Here is an 18,717-nt window from a genome sequence, read left to right on the forward strand (position 1 = left end):
GAAGCCGCAAGTGCAATGAACGACAAAGTCATAGACATTGAAGTGATTGATTCAACCCTGGTGACAATTGTTTCTATACGAGAGAAATGCAATTTACAACAGCTAAGGAGGGATATTGTCAAAGAATCCTTGCAAGACACGCTGGCATACTTTAATTTCATTCACAAAATGGAAGAAGGGTCCTCCTTAGAAGGGAACGACTAATACAATGTAAAGAATTGGGTAACACAGTCAAGATCATTCCTACTTGACAATACCCACTCCAATATACTCTTCTCACATAACTAATCAAGTCTATCTTGTTAATGACACTCCTACTTGACATTACAAATTAGAATGTAGTCTTTTAACATAATTAATCAAGAGCCTTTTTTTCGATGCAGTACTTTCAAAAAACAAGACAATGTATACTATTTTCCAAGACACATTACTTGAGTGAGAATAGAACAGTTGAAGCCATTACATTACAAAAAAGGATTTCTCATTACATAATCTAGTACAGAGTCTTTTGATCTGTCCAATCCATCTAAATATGGAATCAATTGTTCTTCCAAATAAACATCATCTGCATTACCTTCGAAAAGGAAGGGGTGATGTCCATGTTCCAATAGGATTATACATAGCCTTCTCAAGGGTATTATCAATTAATAATGTATTTGTGGGATTATACGGGTGTTGGATATCCACATAGCGCTTCATAAGTGAGGGCACCCGAGGTTTGTTGGGATGAAAAACACATGGGTCAATGTAACAGTGCCTTTGGTCATATACAAAATACAATTCTGTTTCCTTAATCTTGGATTCTCTCAAAACTAGCGTGACAAGAGGCCTCAAATTATGTGTCATCATTGAGGACCAGATGGCCAATCTAAAGTGCTTAGTTACAAAGTTGATAAATTGATACAGTTTGGACCTTAGCATGACATGCATTTCCCCGACTTTGTAATTCCCTGTAGCACTTGGTCCAAAGCTCTTGGGCTGTCTTTTGAGCAGCAATCCATTAACATCCAAGATGATAAGCCTCCTTAGCATCTGGAACCATTATTGACATGATTCTAATCAGTCTGAATATGATTGAAACTTATAATCATTGTTAAGGGACAAAAATAGCTATTAGAAATAATTCTTAAAATTGAATTGGTTACATTATATCAGGTAAATTAGGCATGGGATCTTCATCAAGCTTGGGATCCTCACTAGCCTTGGCATCCTCATCAGACTTAGGTTCTTCATTGTTCGCCTCCCTACTAGGTCTCGGCTCGACCTCTGCAGTCTGCTTCTTCTCTTCAGGCTTCGGCTCTGCCTCTTCAGCTTGCTCTACCTCATCAGCCTTGGGATGTTCAATGTTAACCTCCACATTGGACCTTGGCTCTGCCTCTATGTGCTCAGAGGGCTTTGGCTACCCCTTACAGCCTGAAGAAGCACCTCGACGTTGTTGAAATATACAAGTGAATAGGGTGTGTGCGGGAACAAGCCCTTAGCTAGAGGCTGTAAAAGAGAATGTGTAAATGTGAGAGAACCTGTGAAAAGGTGAGAAGAATCTACTGGGAGAGAATAAAGGGTAGCATGAGAAGATTTAGGAAGTGTGGAGATATTCTGGGAGAGGTGGAGAGAATCAAGCAAAAGAGGTGGAGTGAATCAAGGAGAAATCAATGGGATTAGATGCTTTGATGTAAACTCTATAAATTGAGGCATTGGCCTAATGAGAATTTGCTGGTTTTTTATTATCCATGCCTACATTAAGCTATTTGTTAATTACTTACTAATCACATCTTAATTATTTACTAATCACTTTGTTAATGATATTGATTCTAGTATTTGATTATCTATACCTATATTAAGCTATTTGTTAATTACTCACTAATCACATCTTAATTATTTACTAATCACTTTGTTAATGATGTTGATTCTAGTATTTGATCCACCATAGCTCATCACATTACTATAATTTTAACATGGTATCAGAGCCAAGCCTAGAATCCATCAAGTTTATGAGCCCATTATCTAGTTTATCAAGATTAGTAGATAATTAGAAAATAATCAAATTTTTAGTTATTTTCAAGAAGCTTTCTGTACCCCCAGCTAGTGGAGGAGCTCCCTCTCCTTGTAGGTTCAACATTATCCCAAACCCTTCTAGCCCAACATAGCTACCTCATTGGTCCTCTAGCCCATCGAATCAGAAGCGCAAACTGCCCACACAAGCTCTCGATTTTCGCTGATTAAGAAGCTATGTTTTTCTACACAGCAAATCAATGATTTCTACTTTGTCAAATCAAATCAGCCTAATTCCTCTTAGCCCCGAGGGTTTTCAAGCATGCTCTACAAGCTGGTGAAGTCAGAATTCAATTTGATCAAGTCTACAGTGAGATCCAAGCTCTTCATCAAATCTGCAGGTGACTTTGGTAAAACAGAGATTAAGCATTCAATGTTTGGACAAATCTTGTGTTTCTTGGCTTAATCCTCTCTACTAGACTAATTGCTATTGATGGCCTTGAAAGCATTTGAGCTCATTTGAAGTCTAAGGCCCCAGATCTGGACTCCCCGTATACTCTGTTTTTTGCATACAAAACAAAGGATTAATTTGCTAATCAATGATTAATCAATGCTAATCACTGTATTTTGGTACAATTGAGGGTTCAAATTAACCATTAGGTATCTGATACATATCCCTATAACCACTTTTAAATCTCTTGCTAGAGGAAGTACTCCTTCTTAGCAGTGGTGCCAGCTGAGAGTTGAGAATAAACACCTCAGAATGGCTCTCATGTGGAAGCTGGCACTTTATTAAACTACAAAAACAAGGGTAACTCATTGAGGAAAAAGGGAAGAACTAAAGACGGAAGGACCATATTATCAGAAAATGCAATTCGCATACCTACTTTAAACAAATGTATAGGATAGTGTCTGTGATCTGTGATGTCCTATCCATCAAAGTTCTGACATCCACGATGTCAAGAGAGAGCTGTCGCTCACCATCTTCCATATTCACGAAGACAAAAATGCCCCTCTACAAGCTCCTTAGTATCTCCAGGTTGACTCTTATGTTTCTTTGATGTACTGTTCTTGGAGATTCTTTGGGTTTGTTTTTACTTGTTGATCCTTGTCTTTTCTTGCCTTTTTGCTCTTCCTCCCGTCTGGCCTCCTGTTCTGCCCTGGCTCTTGTGTTAATATCATGTGTAATCTCTACAATTTTTATTTTATCCTGAGGAGCTCTTTACTGGTGAAATCATGAGGATGTTTTTTATCTTTGGGTCTATAAGGTATGCAGGATGTAGAAGCTTCTCACACCTCCACCTAAGCCTCTTCAGTGTCTCACTATCCTTGGGCATTATAGTCATCCTATGTGCGTGGGCACACACAACACACATGTCATTGAAGTACTCTATGAGAAAGTCTTCAGCCTCCTGTAGACAGAGCAAGGATGTCCTCTTCTACCTTACATGGATAGGCTCTAGTTCTCACATATAGACCTGCACACCCTCTGGAAAGGGAGCTTGGGAGAAATACATAACTCTACACAATTTTGCGCCTTCCTGATCTCCCTCAGAATGTAGAAGTTGACCTCAACATTCAAAGACTATCTCATTTTTTAAATTCACTAGAAGTTATAGTGTGGGCATTCTCTAGATAAACTTCTTTTATCTATAGCTTGCATGTTCTCTCATGAGGATAATCTCGTTGGCATTTTCACTTGTTGAAATCTCTTTCTTTAGAGTTCAATGAGTTTATCTTGTTGTGTTCGGATAAGGAAATTTGGATTTTTTCTTTGTTGGCATTTCTTTCTCTAGTTCCATACTTTATGTTATTTATACAGTCAACTTGATGGTTCACGGATGGACATATGTGACTTATCGATATGTTGATGACTCTCTATGTTGATATGGATGACTCGGGACGTCGATAATTCCATGTGCAGATGTGGGTATGTTGGGGTGCCGATGAAAACCTGGTTTCTGCTGTTATAATGCCATGTTTTCCTACTTTATTTCGAATGGTTTACAATGAGAAAATTACTTTGAGTATGAATTCCTATGATCATCCGTAGTCTGATGGGCAAATAGAGCGTATGAATCATATTGTAGAGGATATGCTTCGTGCATATATCTCTGGAAAAGCATCAAATTGGAAAAAATATCTTCCAATGATGGATTTGCTTATCACAGTTTTAAACATACGACTATTTGTTTTAGTCCATGCATACTTATGTATGGGTATCAACCGAGATGTCAGTCTTAATGACATTGAGCTTGATGTATCGAGGGATTTCTTGCGTGATATGTAGGAAATGCTGACTGAAGCCTGGATTCTATCAGGAGTGCTCATGATAGAGTACGATTTTATGTTGATAGGTGATGCTCATCTCGGTCTTTTGAACCAGGAGCGTTGGTTTATTTTTAATGTTCTTAAAGATTCTCAAACTTTGTCAATAGGAAAATGATCGAACTTATCTCCTAGATATTGTGGTCCATTTCGATTTATATCGGATTGGCACACGGTTGTGTATGAACTTAAACTACCTCCACATGTTAGATAACATGTGGATAACATAGTTCATCCAGTCTTTTATATCAATAGATTGAAAGGGAGATTGGGAGGTGAGGATAACATAGTTACTCCTCAAGAACTCATTGAAGTCGAAGAATTATCCTATGTTCCACATGAACCTGATAAGGTACTTGAATTCAGGGAAAGAAAACTTTATAGTTGACTAATCCTTGAGGTTAAAATTAGGTGGAAAGATAGGGAAATAGAGGATTCGACTTGGGAGTCGGTTGATATTGTTCAGTGCAGTTCTTCTTCTTTTCATTGCAAGAGTGAAATGTTTTGAGAGAGGGGAAGTATGTTATATGCACATTATGTGTGCATATGCTAGGAGGCTAACCCACATTAGGCTTGTGAGCATGGGAGCATGGGAACAAGCTCTAGTGGAGCATGGGTTAGGACTAACCTTAAGGGTTAAGGTTAGGGTCAGGCATCCAATGGTCACACATGGGAAATGGAGAGTCAAGAGTCACTTGAGGGCCCTCCTATATAATAGGGGCATGGAGCACACTCAAGGGAGGCTTGGAGGCTTGGGCTTGTGAGGCCAAGGCTATGTTATGCTCTCTTATGTAGAGCATCATATCTACTCACTTACCATTTCACACTATAGCTACATGCTATTGGATTGGAGTTATACCTCTTGATAGTATGGGACATCAAGGTAGAGGTATGATTTATTTCATTATATTTCATGTGTGCATCCCTTGGGCTCGGGGGTGGTTGGGTGGATGAGTTTATGCCTGATTTATACATGTTTATGCATAACAATTATCTAGAGAGATCTTAGGATCTTAACACGAGGTCTAACCTGAGAAAAATCATCACTACTCTCATGCACTATTCTTAACTGCTCAAATACAAGAACTCTTTTCACACAAACATTGCCAACAATGCTATGAATAATAAGAGTAATGGTCGTATCGATGATATCTGAACAAGTAGAAATCCTAGAAGAATAGCCTGATGCAGCTAGCACTAGGAACTCAAGTCTATGCTCACAGGTGTCTCTGTCACCCATATGTTGAGTATTACAAACCTCAAGTGTGCTAATGGATACATCACTAATCAAATGCACATTATCCTCTAGAATGTCACCACAATCAACTAGAGTGTCCACATGATCCATAGGAAAGATATAGGCATAGAAGTATCGATGCTCGGTATTCTAGCTGCCATCTCTACCCTTGAGATCATGTCCACATGGTTTGACTCACACATTACTATCACATATATTATCATCATGTGTGTAGGTGTCAGTGGCATCATGTGCAAGTATATCACTATGATCATGTGCATGTGATGCATCAATGTCATCATGTGTGTGTGTGTGTGTACAAAACATCATCCTTATCATCTCTATCATAATACAATGAATGAGTCGGTCTAAGTAAATGAGAATCAATGAGATGATAGCTAGTCAATGTCGTGGATGAGTCGTAAAAGCTATCGAGGTTCATGTGAACACCATTGCGATAGTGGCCAAAGTATGAGCATGCTCGATATGCGTCCTACAAGGATCCAATTCTGTTATGCCATAACTCACCAAATATATTCCATGGATGATCACCATGATCATCATCACCCATATAATCATCTATGACTATATCATAAACATCATCATTATCCTCAAAAGTATGTGTGTCAGTGTAGTCCATGTCCTATTTAGAAACACAATCACGATGAAGTGAGAATATGAGGAACTTAATAAAGTCACCAAAAGAAGAATCATTCCATGCGAACAAGACCAAACCATCCATGCTGTTGTAAGCAATGAAGTGATGAAATCAATGTGTATAGACCATCTGACACACATCTCCTGCTCATCGAATAAATTTTGAAAATGACTAGGCATCAAGCTGTGAAGCTTGAACATTCGATACTAATATGAATATGCTGTCTCATGATAGCAAGAAGTCGATGAGTGAAGATGGAGGGGTCTAAGCCTTGAAATGCCAAAAGCATGAGCAAATATGACAAAAGGTATGCAATACACAACATGAGAAGGCAAATCACAATAGCAATAGTAGAGACATGACGATAGTGCATGAGCGGCTCTCCTACTATCACAATAAGAAATGCTACCAAAATGATGTTGATGATGATGTGAATGCACACCATGACGATTAAACGAAAGATAAAAGTAATAAGAATAACCCATGGTTGTGTGTGAACAATCACTAATAAAGTCTAAGGTGAGTAAACAGACTCACAAAATTTCCAAAATGTGTGACACAAGCCCACAATGTGCTAACACGTGAGATCAAGGCTATAAAAGCATAAATAATGTGAGAAAAATGTAGCAATACTCAAATGTGCATAAATCAAGGCTAACAATGCACAAAATGCACACAGCACGCATGAAAAATCACCAAGGAAACTCAAGGCATGTGAATAAAATCCATGAAGCTTCTAATGCACGTGAACAAACCCATCAAGACATAAATCGTGTCAATAAGACCACAGTGTGTGAACAAGCCCAAATCAATCTAAAAGTACATAAATCTCCCTAAGGTCCAAATGTGTGAAAAGATAAGGGTTGGACAAAATATAGATGGACAGAGTGGAAATGGGATGGCCAAGAAACATTAGAGCAAAAAAGTAGGAAATGGTGTGAAAGAAAGGAAAGTGTGAAAAGGGGTAAGAACCCTAAAACCCTCACTTCACTTTATCACCACAGGTTGGTTGAAGACTTTTGACTTATTGTTTTTGTGTTTTTGTGTTTTTGTGCTCGTTCTTAGCTGCGATGATGGTGGGACTTGATGCGTTCTTAGGTGAATGAACTGTAAAACTGAGCGACGCGTGAGTAGCTTGATGCGTGATGACGTTCCGCATAGAGCTCCCTTTGATCTTCCTCTGAGAGCTATAGAGCTCGATGATAATCTTCAATGCCTGGTCGCGCACCTTTGTTGAATTGCAAATGAACGAACCCTCCTCAAACGCAGAGATGGTTGAATGATAATGATCTGTGAGCTTTGTGCATACCTCAGAAAAGGATGCCATGGAGACAGTTCTTAAAACAGAATGATTAACACAAGCAATTCTTAAAGAGAGTTGTTTGCTTATTTCTTTGGTCTTAAAGACTATAAATGCTTGACCTTGATTATGCTGGGGTTTACTCAGAAGTCAATTCAATGGTTGTCTGAATAGTAGAAGATAGCATCCTCTTAGCTCTCTCATCGCAGGCTTTGCTTAGCCTGTGCAGCCTTGACAGTGTCTAATTACCCTGCAAAACCGACTGAGGTTACATCCCAGCCCCTATACATAGAATGGTGAGGTAGAATTGCTGAAGATCTTGATGGGCAGGCCCATATTGCTGAAGTGAAGGTTGGTTTTGCTAAATTGGTCTTAGCTGAGAAGAGGGATTTGTGGCTACGCAACGAAGGCACCTATTCGACCTATGCCCCGATTACAGTAGAGATGGAGAGACTTAGAGCAGACATGGAGATATTAAAAGCATCTCCCCTAGAAACTGAAGCTCTCATTTTGAAGAAGGAAGTTGAGATAGGAGTGCTGGAGAGGGTGGTCTCAGTGGCTTTTGGTGCTGTGACGTCTGCCTGCAGAGATGAAGGAGGAGGTGTTCACTATGCAGGTACTTTTGAAAACTCAAGCATTTTTCTATCCTTTAAGTAGTGGTCCAAGCACTTGCAAGTGATATATGCACTTACAAGTGATTCAAGCACTTGAAAAGTGGTGTAGCATTTACACCACTTGCAAGTGCTTGTTTCACTTGCATCACTTGCAAGTACTTAGAGGTCATCGAGTTCATAGACCACTCATAAGTATTCAGACCACTTGCAAGTGCTGTGACCACTTGCAAGTGTTATACCACTGTAAGTGCTTACATCACTAGCAAGTGCATAGAAATCATGCAAGTTCTTAGAAGTTTAACAAGTGCTTAGACCACTTGAAGGTGCTAAGACCACTTGCAAGTGGTCATACCACTTGTTGCAAGTGCTAAGGCCACTTATAAGTGTTCATGCCTTTTGCAAGTTTTAAGACCACTTGCAAGTGCCTAGGAAGCACTTGGAAGCACTTGGAAGCACTTGGAAGCACTTAGAAGAACTTGGAAGCACTTAGAAGCACACACTTAGAAGCACTTGGAAGCACTTAGAAGCACACACTTAGAAGCACTTGGAAGCACTTAGAAGAACTTGGAAGCACTTCGAAGCACACTTAGAAGCACTTAGAAGCACACACTTAGAAGTACTTGGAAGCACTTAGAAGCATACATCTAGTATTGGGCTACAAAATAGAAAGGGCGCCTTGCTTTGAATTATGAAGCAGCGCCATCAAACCACACCCAGTGTTGCTTGACACTGCATCCTTGAGCTTTCAGCCACTCATTGTGCAAAAGAAAGTAGTGATGCACAAACAAAGTGTCGTGGATTTTGTCATCAGAGATGTAGACGTGGGTTGTCTTACGAATGGTACCAAGCACATCACACAGGTACGAAATGTGGACCAAGATTCACCTGAGTTGAATACCAATGCATTGACTGAATTTCATTCTACACCTTGAAGGAGTAATTCTCTGCAAAATCCACTACCGACACCACTACATCATCTGGAAATTTATCCAAACACTTTTTGAATTGTTCAGCTTGCCATCTGTACTTATAATTGTGTTTGATGAAGTTTCCCAATTTGCTTTAAAGCAAGGAAGTGAAAGTCCTCGGGCTGACTTGGCGAACAACAAGATCTTTTCAAGTTTTTTCTTGACCGTTCTCATCCACTTCCTGTGTGTAGGAACATCGTTAAAAAGCTTGACAGTCATCATAGAGATGTCATCGCTTTTTTTCATGTGGACACAAGGAGATCTGTTTAATGCTACAATGTTGGCATGTACCCAAAAGACATTGTCTACGGGTTTTGGGCACAATACAGACTCCCATAGGTCTGTTAAGCTTGGAAATGTGGCATTGGAGGCCGTGCACTGCGTTGTTCCATCATGAGAACTGCAAACAAGGCACTTGCAACAACTGCTGCATGGCCGGCCATGTAGCCCATATATCTTCCTTGGCGCATCTGATTAAGAGCTTCCTTGAAGTAGAAAAGCTGCACATGGTATTCACAGCAACAAGTGATGCGAGCCTTCAACTTGCGTACAAAGTATGTCTTTAGACCCTCAAAACATCTGAGGGAGATCCTTATGTTAGGATGAGCCACTTGGAACCGCATATAGAAGTCCCTCTGTGACAAAGAAGACAAATTTAGACACACTATCAAGCATTATAAATCATTCTGAAGCAACCTATAGCATTGGTAAGCATTATGAATCATTCTGAAGCAACCTATAGCATTGGTAAGCATTATGACGTACTTTCAATTAGTGTAAAGCTATGACACTCATTGGGTAAAGCTCTTAGACGCACTTAGTAGCACTTTCTGCAACCGGACAACACTTGTAAATGGTTGTAAAGCACTATAAAGCACTCTCAGGCACCTGCAAGCACTTAGAAGCCCGAGGATCCATTTAGATGAACTTGGAATAACATGGAATTTCTTGGAAGCACTTGGAAGCACTTAGAAGCACTTGGAAGCAAGTAAAGCATGTGGAAGCACTTGGAAACACTAGCAAACACTTAGAAGCAAGTAAAGCATGTGGAAGCACTTGGAAGCCCTTAGAAGCACTTAGAAGCACATGGAAGCACTTAAAGGCACATGGAATCACTAGGAAGCACTTAGAAGCACTTGGAAGCACTTAGAATCACTAGCAAACACTTGGAACCACTAGCAAGCACTTAGAAGCACTTGTAAGTACTTAGAAACACATGGAAGCACTTAGAGGCACATGGAATCACTAGCAAGCACTCATTAGCACTTGGAAGCACTTAGAACCACTAGCAAACACTTGGAACCACTAGCAAGCACTTGGAAGCACTTAGAAGCACATGGAAGCACTTAGAAGCACATGGAAGCACTAGCAAGCACTTAGAAGCACTTGGAAGCACTTGCAAGCACTTAGAAGCACTAGCAAGCACTTAGCAAGCATTTAGAAGCCCTAGCAAGCACTTAGAAGCACTTACAAGCACTTACAAGCACTTGGAAGCAGTTAGAAGCTCCTGTTATCACTTTTGAAGCTCTGTTAAGCCATTACGAGCATAAGCACTTGGAAGCATTTGGAAGAACTCTCAAGCACCTGGCAGCTTTTTGAAGCACTATTAAGCACTCAGAAGCAACAAAAGGCACTTAGAAGCACACAGAAACATTTAGATGCACTTGGAAGCACTTACAAGCACTTGGAAGCAGTTAGAAGCTCCTGTTATCACTTCTGAAGCTCTGTTAAGCCATTACGAGCATAAGCACTTGGAAGCATTTGGAAGAACTCTCAAGCACCTCTGCTGGCAGCTTTTTGAAGCACTATTAAGCACTCAGAAGCAACAAAAGGCACTTAGAAGCACACAGAAACATTTAGATGCACTTGGAATGACATAAAATTACTTAACCACTATGAACCACTTAGAAGCACTTGTGATCACTTGAAGAAGTATGTCAAGCACTATAAAGCATGGTTAAGCAATATAGTGCACTGTCGACGGGCACTCAGAAGTGGTCTGAAAATGCTCAGAAGCACTAAGATGCACTCATGACTTGGAATTTCTTGGAATCACCATGAAGCACTCAGAAGCATCTGAAATCAATTGTAAAGCTTCGTAAATCACTATAGTGAATGGTTAAGCATTGTAATGCGCTGTGAGGCACTTGCAAACATTTGGAAGCATGGTAAAGCACTCTAATGCCCTATCATAGAAAATTTTAGTACTGTCAAGCACTCTAAACCACTGACATTTAGAAATCAGTATCGTATAGAAGAGCATATCCGGATACACTATCAATCATATGCGAGCAACTGTGTAGCTCTTACAACACACTCTCAACACAGTGATATACCTGAGGCAAATCGAGTAGATGCACTGGGATGCAGTACATGTGCACTCTTGCCTATCCTCTTTCGAACAACATCTTTCTTGTTTGGGGAGATGCGAGTTTCCACCGACCAAAACTGAAACACGATTTCCTTGATTTCACTGGTGATGGTGCTTGCCCTATGCAATTGACGGTGACAAGAATCCAAGGGAAGTGACCCTTCCTCTGCTTCATGTTGCAGTCGAAAATTGGCCGCAATGACATTCCTTCGATGAACTCCTAAAGCCTTGGCAACTTCTCTACCGCTCATTTGATTGTCAACACCAGATGCGCCATTGAGGCATGCCACGACAGTAGCCCGCTTTAAAAACAACTCGTTATTTGAATGGGGTGTCTTCACCTCAGATATTGTATGACAAATGTTAGAGAAAATGAGTCTCTCAACTGTCTCTGACGTGTGCTGCAACACTGAGAACGTTAGATGATGGAGGAGCTGTTGTAGAATCTTTGTTTGAAGGCCCTCAGAAAGCCCGTTTGTTTGTTTGCGCCAGCACTGAGAAACTGCTCTGCAGATTTTCTTTGCCTCTCGCTCATCAATGTCACCATCCTCACGCGTACATGTCATCCTCTTCTCAATGCTTCTTTGTTTCCTCTTCTTTGCAACCCAGTAGTTTCAAAGACCTTGCAGAAGTTCTCTCGGGGATGTGTTGTGTGATAGACAATGGGGGGAAGATTTACGGAGCCTGTATTGCCATTTCGTACACTATGAGACTCCATGCGGAGCCAGTTATGAGGGAGCTAGGACGCTGAGGTTATTGCAAAGAAGACCATTAAAGCACAACTGTAGTCTTCATGGAGAGAGAGAGAGGGAGAGAAGAAGATAGTACAGATGAATACAGCTTGCACTCAGGCGGGAAGAGAGGCCCTTTTGTGTAGGCGGGAAGCAGAGGCTATGGCAGAGAGAGAGAGAGGTAGAGAGTGAGAGAGAGTGAGAGAGAGAAAGTCACAGCAGGCCAATGGATTGCAGGATGAGTAAAGACTGAGTGGAGGAGAGAGAATATTCAGAAGCGTTTAATGGGCACGCCATTCGCTTAATGAATACTCAGTTGCATTTTCAAGCCCGCCTCTATTTCAAATTTAAGCCTCTTTCTCCTCCCAAAGGGGTGGCTAAAAGGAGTGTCCAAGACACTCCTTTTTGGTACCAGCTATATATGCTTTCACCCTTAAAATATTATGTCCATGGTAGATATCTATGTACATTCGCAAGACGAGGGAGCTTACTAATGGCTAAAATGGTTGGTCAAACAATCCACACAAACGCCAACTTTTTTGAAGTGCACAAGTGGGTGCCATAGAAGCGCTCAATGAGCTCTTCCAAGGTAAGAGGGTTTAGAGGATTTATTATCTAGATTTTGATCCCCTGGAGGCATGAAGAGGACATACAGATGATGGTGCATGGGTGCCTGCAATCCCACCTGCTACTTTCATGATATTCAATTGGACCTCTGTGATGATGATCATGATTGTATATAACCTGGATGTTGAACCCATAGTTGCCTATCTTCTTTTATCCTCCTCCAGTGATGCAACCATAGTGGGTCTATATAGTAAATGCTACTTCGTTCAAACTGTGGCTGCTATAATAAATTACTCACATAAGATCTCAAACATGTTTTGACTTCAACCCACAAAAATAAAATAAACCATGAAAACTATGCTCTTGGGATCAACTTTTGGATATCTTTTTGTATCGGGTCAAACCTTTAATATACCTGTACCTACAGTATTAGAAACACCGTAGGTTGTTAATGATGAAGTGATTATGCAGAATTTCATGTCTTATCCAATCTGAATTGTAAGTAAAGAAAAATTTCAACTTTTATGTTATATACTATAGTTAAAAGGACTCGAGGAAACAATATGTTTAGGAAATATCAATTCTATTTTATTGTAATAACGATTGTCTTAATACTAGTAATGTGGATACAATCAAACTACTCACATTTGGATTGCACAAAAGGAGAAATACCCCAATCTTTCAATCTTGTTATGATTGGCAACCGTCTCTTGCAATTTTTCTTTAGTCATAGTAGCAAGTAGCTTTGAGGGAAAAAACACTATTACTGGCTTGTGGTTGTGCGGAGTAGCTAAAAGAGAGGAGGAGGAGGAGGATAGGAAAATGATACAAGCGATGAAGAAGTATAACTCCAAGGAGGACACGATGGGCTATAAAATAACAAAGGAAGAATTGGATGTGGTAGTGACCATTGTTCCAAGCAGAGCTAACAAAGAGAAATGAAGCATTCCGGACGGTCATGAATATGCACAATGAAGATATGGCATCCAAGGACAAGATGATTCAAGACTCCTAGAGTTGTGCCAATAAGCAGGATCAGGTACCAAGTGAGCTTGAGCTCCTTGCAAGCAAACACACACAAGAGAGATGGATGATTAAATTTTCTTCTTTGATCTTCTCTTCTCTACAACCAGAACATAAAGATAAGAGTATATACTATTAGAGAAAGCACTTTCTTATTAAAACATACAAGATCGTGGTCCATAGTGTGAACATGATTATATGAGCTGGCGACGCTATAACTAAGCCATAACTCTAGTAAACCAAACTGGTTGTCACATAGCTTGTAAACCACTAGTGACATCATCCATAATCTCACTTAGCATGCCAATTACATAAGTGCGGAGCTTTTGTACTTTCCTACTAAAACATACAAGGTTGTGGTCTATAGTGTAAACACTTAGCATGCCAGTTACATAAGTGCGGAGCTATTGTACTTTCCTACTAAAACATACAAGGTCATGGTCCATAGTGTAAACATGACTATATGAGATGGCAGCCTTATAACTATGCCATAACTCTAGTAGACCAAACTGGCTATCACACAGTGTGTAAACCACTAGTGACATATCATCCATAATCTCACTTACCATGCTAGTTACATAAGTGCGGAGCTATTGTACTTTCTTACTAAAACATACAAGGTTGTGGTTCATAGTGTGAACCTGACTATATGAGCTAGTGTTACTATAACTATGCCATGACTCTAGTAAAGTAATATGGCTGTCACATAGCCTGTAAAGTATTGGCAGAATATCACCATAATCTCACCAACCATACCAACGGCCGGCGGCGCGGGTAAAAGAACGAAGCTGTCATCCTCATATCCACATTAGTTGAGCTTGATATCTCAACTATCTCCTCGAGCTAAGTTCGTGTTGTGAGAGCTAAGGAGGCAAGCAAGAGGCAAGAATAATCAAGGAAGGAAGCGGTACTACATGGGTAAGAGCACCATCATCTTTTTTTCCTTTTTGGTTTAGGTATAATGCCCCCTCGGTAGCTTTAGGAGCTACCGATCTCCAATTGAGGAGTTGTCTTAGCGGGGAGTGGAGCTACAGGGCAAGTATTTTGTCATAATGGATAAAATTTTTCAGCCAGATTCGCGTTTTCAGGCACGTTACGAGCCCCGTTTCGTCACTGCAAGGTATTTTTGGTAGTTTTCTGAAAGTTCTGGGGTTTCTGCTCGAAATTTGGTTATTACAATGCAGCAGTGCATTTTGGAAGTGTAGATAGGGTTTGCACATGTCTTGTTGATACTGGGTGTATGTACATGTACTCTGGTCACATCTCCTGACACACAGGCTGTGCTGCAACAGTTTTTACAAGAGATACTATTGTATTACAGGTTGCATATAGAAGTTCTCTGTTTGCAGGTTATTTGATTGTTGCAGGAAAACATGTCTAACAAAATTAATCAAATTGTTTGTGAGAAGCTGGATAAGAATAACTTCCATGCCTGGAAGTTCAGAATGACCAATTTCCAAATGGGTAAGGGATTTTAGGATTATGTAGAAGGAGACAATGAGGAGCCTTCGGAGTTATCTGAGGAGAATGCCACTCCTATACAGACTAAAGGCATTCAAGGATCGGAATCAGGGTGCAAGAAAAGTCATGTACTGGCTTTCAATAATTGTCTAGCCACTATGATAGGACAAATACAGGATGCAAAAGCTCCAGTAGTTGCATGGCAGAATTTGGTTCAAATGTTCTAGACTAACACAAAGGCAAGGAAGTTATAGTTAAAGCAAGAGTTGCATACTCTGGAAAAGAAAAGCATGTCCATCAATGAATATGCCTTGACGATCAAGGGCATTGTTGAATCCCTTGGGTCTATCAATATATCAGTGGAGGATGATGATTTGGTGAGTGTCTGTCTGAATGGGCTTGGCAAAGAGTACAAGCCATTCAAGACCTCCATTACAGTTAGAGAGAATATTCCCAACTTTCGGGACTTGATATCTATGCTGATCATAGAAGAAAAGGCTTTAGGTGAGGATTCTTCTTCACAAAGCAAGAACACATCGGAACAGGCCTTCTACTCTAATTCAGGTAGAGGCAGAGGTAGAGGCCGTGGTCGAGGCCAAGGTGGTGGCCAACAAGGAAATTAGAATTCTGGACAACAACAGTCCACCCCCAATGATTCACAGCAGCAATCATACACAGGTGGAAGAGGCCAGTCTCCAGAGGTAGGGGGAGCCAAAGAGGCCGAGGTGGTTCGCAAAGAAATAATCAAAATGCAAATAGCATATAGTACTATTATTGGGCAAACCAGGACACATGGCAAAGGACTGCTACAAAAAGTAAAATGACATTAAAAGTGGGAAGTTGCAGCAGCAAGGCAACTATGCATCATCTAGCAAACATGGAGGTGATGACAGAAGTGAGCAGCTGTTTGTGATGCAGCACATGCTTAGTTCTATAAAACAGGGGATGTGTCAGGATCTCAAGATATATGGTATGTGGATTCTGGCGCCTCTAACCACATGACCAGTCAAACTGAGTGGTTTAGAGATATGTAAAAAATGGAAAACGTGGTTATGTAGAACATGTGATGATACTGCGCATCCCATTATGCATGTTGGTAAAGTGCCATTGTCTATGCAGGATGGTAAAATGAAGTACTTGGCTAATGTACTTCATGTTCTGAATATTACAACAAAGAACCTGGTTTTTGTTAGACAGATAGTTGAGCTAAGTCTGCAAGTGAGCTTTAATCCTTAAGGATGTTTTGTGTTTGTGGAAGACTTCAAAAATAAGTGTCGCTTGGTTACAAAGGGTAACAGAAATGGCAGGATGTTTACTTTGGATGTGAACATGCCTGAGATAAAGGTAGCCATGTTTGCGGATGGAATAGGTGTCATTATAAATATTGACATATGGCATAACCACATTGGTCATGTGAATGTACAGCGACGACTGAAGTCTATGCAGACCCAAAATATTATTGCAAGTTTGCCAAAGTTTAAGGTTGACAGTATACATAAGGTATGTGAAGCATGCCAACTTTGTAAGCAAGCCAAACATGCTTTTCCACATGAAAAGCATGTCAGTGCAAGGCCATTGGATGTCATACATTCAGATGTATGGGGACCGACCAAGAGTGCAACAATTGCAGGTTGCAGGTACTATGTTACATTCATTAATGACCACACTAGGAAAGTGTGTGTTTATTTCAGGAAGGAGAAAAGTGAGGTGTTTGCTCACTTTTAGAGATTTAAAGCCTTGGTTGAGAAAAAAAAGGCATGTAAATAAAATGCCTAAGATTAGATGGTGGGGGAGAATATTTCTCCAATGAGTTCAGCAATTTTCTGAGAAAGTAGGGAATCAAGAGGTAGTTTACATGCAGGTACACTCCGCAAACAAGATGGTGTGGCAGAAAGGAAAAATAGGCACATTGCAGAAGTGGCACATGCCTTGATGGGGCTGAAAAGAGAATATGCCACATTAATTTTGGGCAGAAGCAGTAGCAACAACTGCTGTGTACATTATGAATAGGACACCCACTGCAACGATTCATGGTATGACTCCTGAATAGAAGTTTACAGCAGGCATAAGACCGGATGTGTCTCACTTGAAAATGTTTGGCTGTATTGCATATGTACATGTTCCTGATGAAGTGAGAACAAAGTTAGAACCAAAGGCAGAGAAATGCATCTTCATTGGTTATGCTATGGAGCAAAAAGGTTATAGATGCTATAACCCTACCACTCGTGAGATACGAGTAAGCAGAGATTTTGTCTTCAATGAGATGAGTAGTTGTATGCACCAGTAATGAAGGCAACAGAAGATACAGATGTAAGAAGTGCTGATGTTGCACCACATGTAGAGCAGCAATCACAGGTGCTAAGTGGACCTGGGGAGTCCTCGAGCAGTGGATCCAATGTTAGCCCATGGTCAAACAGGTTGAGGAATGATATGTAGGTACACATGTATCATAGAAAGGGAAGGAAAAGGTAGATCAACCTTTTGTGCCTAATCTGTCAGCAGGTCACTCATATGTGGATGGTGATTCTAGTGGCCTTAAGCAGAGCCTTGATGAGGAGCTTGGCATTATGTCTGTGGTTACTCTTGGTGTAAGGAGAACCAGGGCTGTTTTGAGGACACCTGGCAGTGATCCAAGTGTACGCAGGTCTACGAGGGTTAGATATCCTATTGACACGTTGAGATATGATGGATATACAGAGCCCATCATTATGCTTACATGGTAAAAGCAATATAAGAGGTTGAGCCCACTTGCTTTGAGTAAGCAATTGGAAATAAGAAATGGGAAAGTGCCATGGATGAGGAGATGGCAGCATTGGATACAAATACAACATGGGAGTTAGTGCCTTTGCCTAAGGAAAAGAAGGCAATTGGATGTAAGTGGGTGTACAAAGCTAAGCACAATGCTGATGGTTCAGTGAGCAGGTACAAGGCAAGATTGGTTGCCAAGGGCTATGTGCAGACTTATGGCATAGACTATGAGGAGACATTAAGCCCGGTTGCAAGAATGGCAACCGTGAGAGCTGTCATTCCTATGGCTTGCAGAGCAAAGGGTTGGTCTCTACATCAAATGTATGTAAAGAATGCTTTCTTGCATGGTGATTTGCGAAGAAGTGTACATGATGCAGCCACCAGGTTATGAGAGTGATGCACATCCAAATTTTGTGTGCAGGTTACGCAAAGCCTTGTATGGCTTGAAGCAGGCACCCAGAGCATGGTCAAACAAGATCAGGGAGTATCTTGTTACCATTGGATTTCAGATATCCAATGTAGATTTTTCACTATATGTGAAAAAGATAGATAGAGGGATCACATTAGTAGTAGTAGTAGTAGAGCAACAAGCAACAGGAGCAACATTAGTACTACTAGTAGTAGTGGTGGTAGAGTAGCAGTAGTAGAAGTAGAGTAGCAGAGCAGCAGCATGTAGTAGTAGTAGAAGTAGCAACAGTAGTAGTACTGGTGGTGGTGGT

Source organism: Cibotium barometz, chromosome 45 (assembly GCF_041138505.1).
Source record: "Cibotium barometz isolate CiBa-2024 chromosome 45, ASM4113850v1, whole genome shotgun sequence".
Taxonomy (NCBI): Eukaryota; Viridiplantae; Streptophyta; class Polypodiopsida; order Cyatheales; family Cibotiaceae; genus Cibotium; species Cibotium barometz.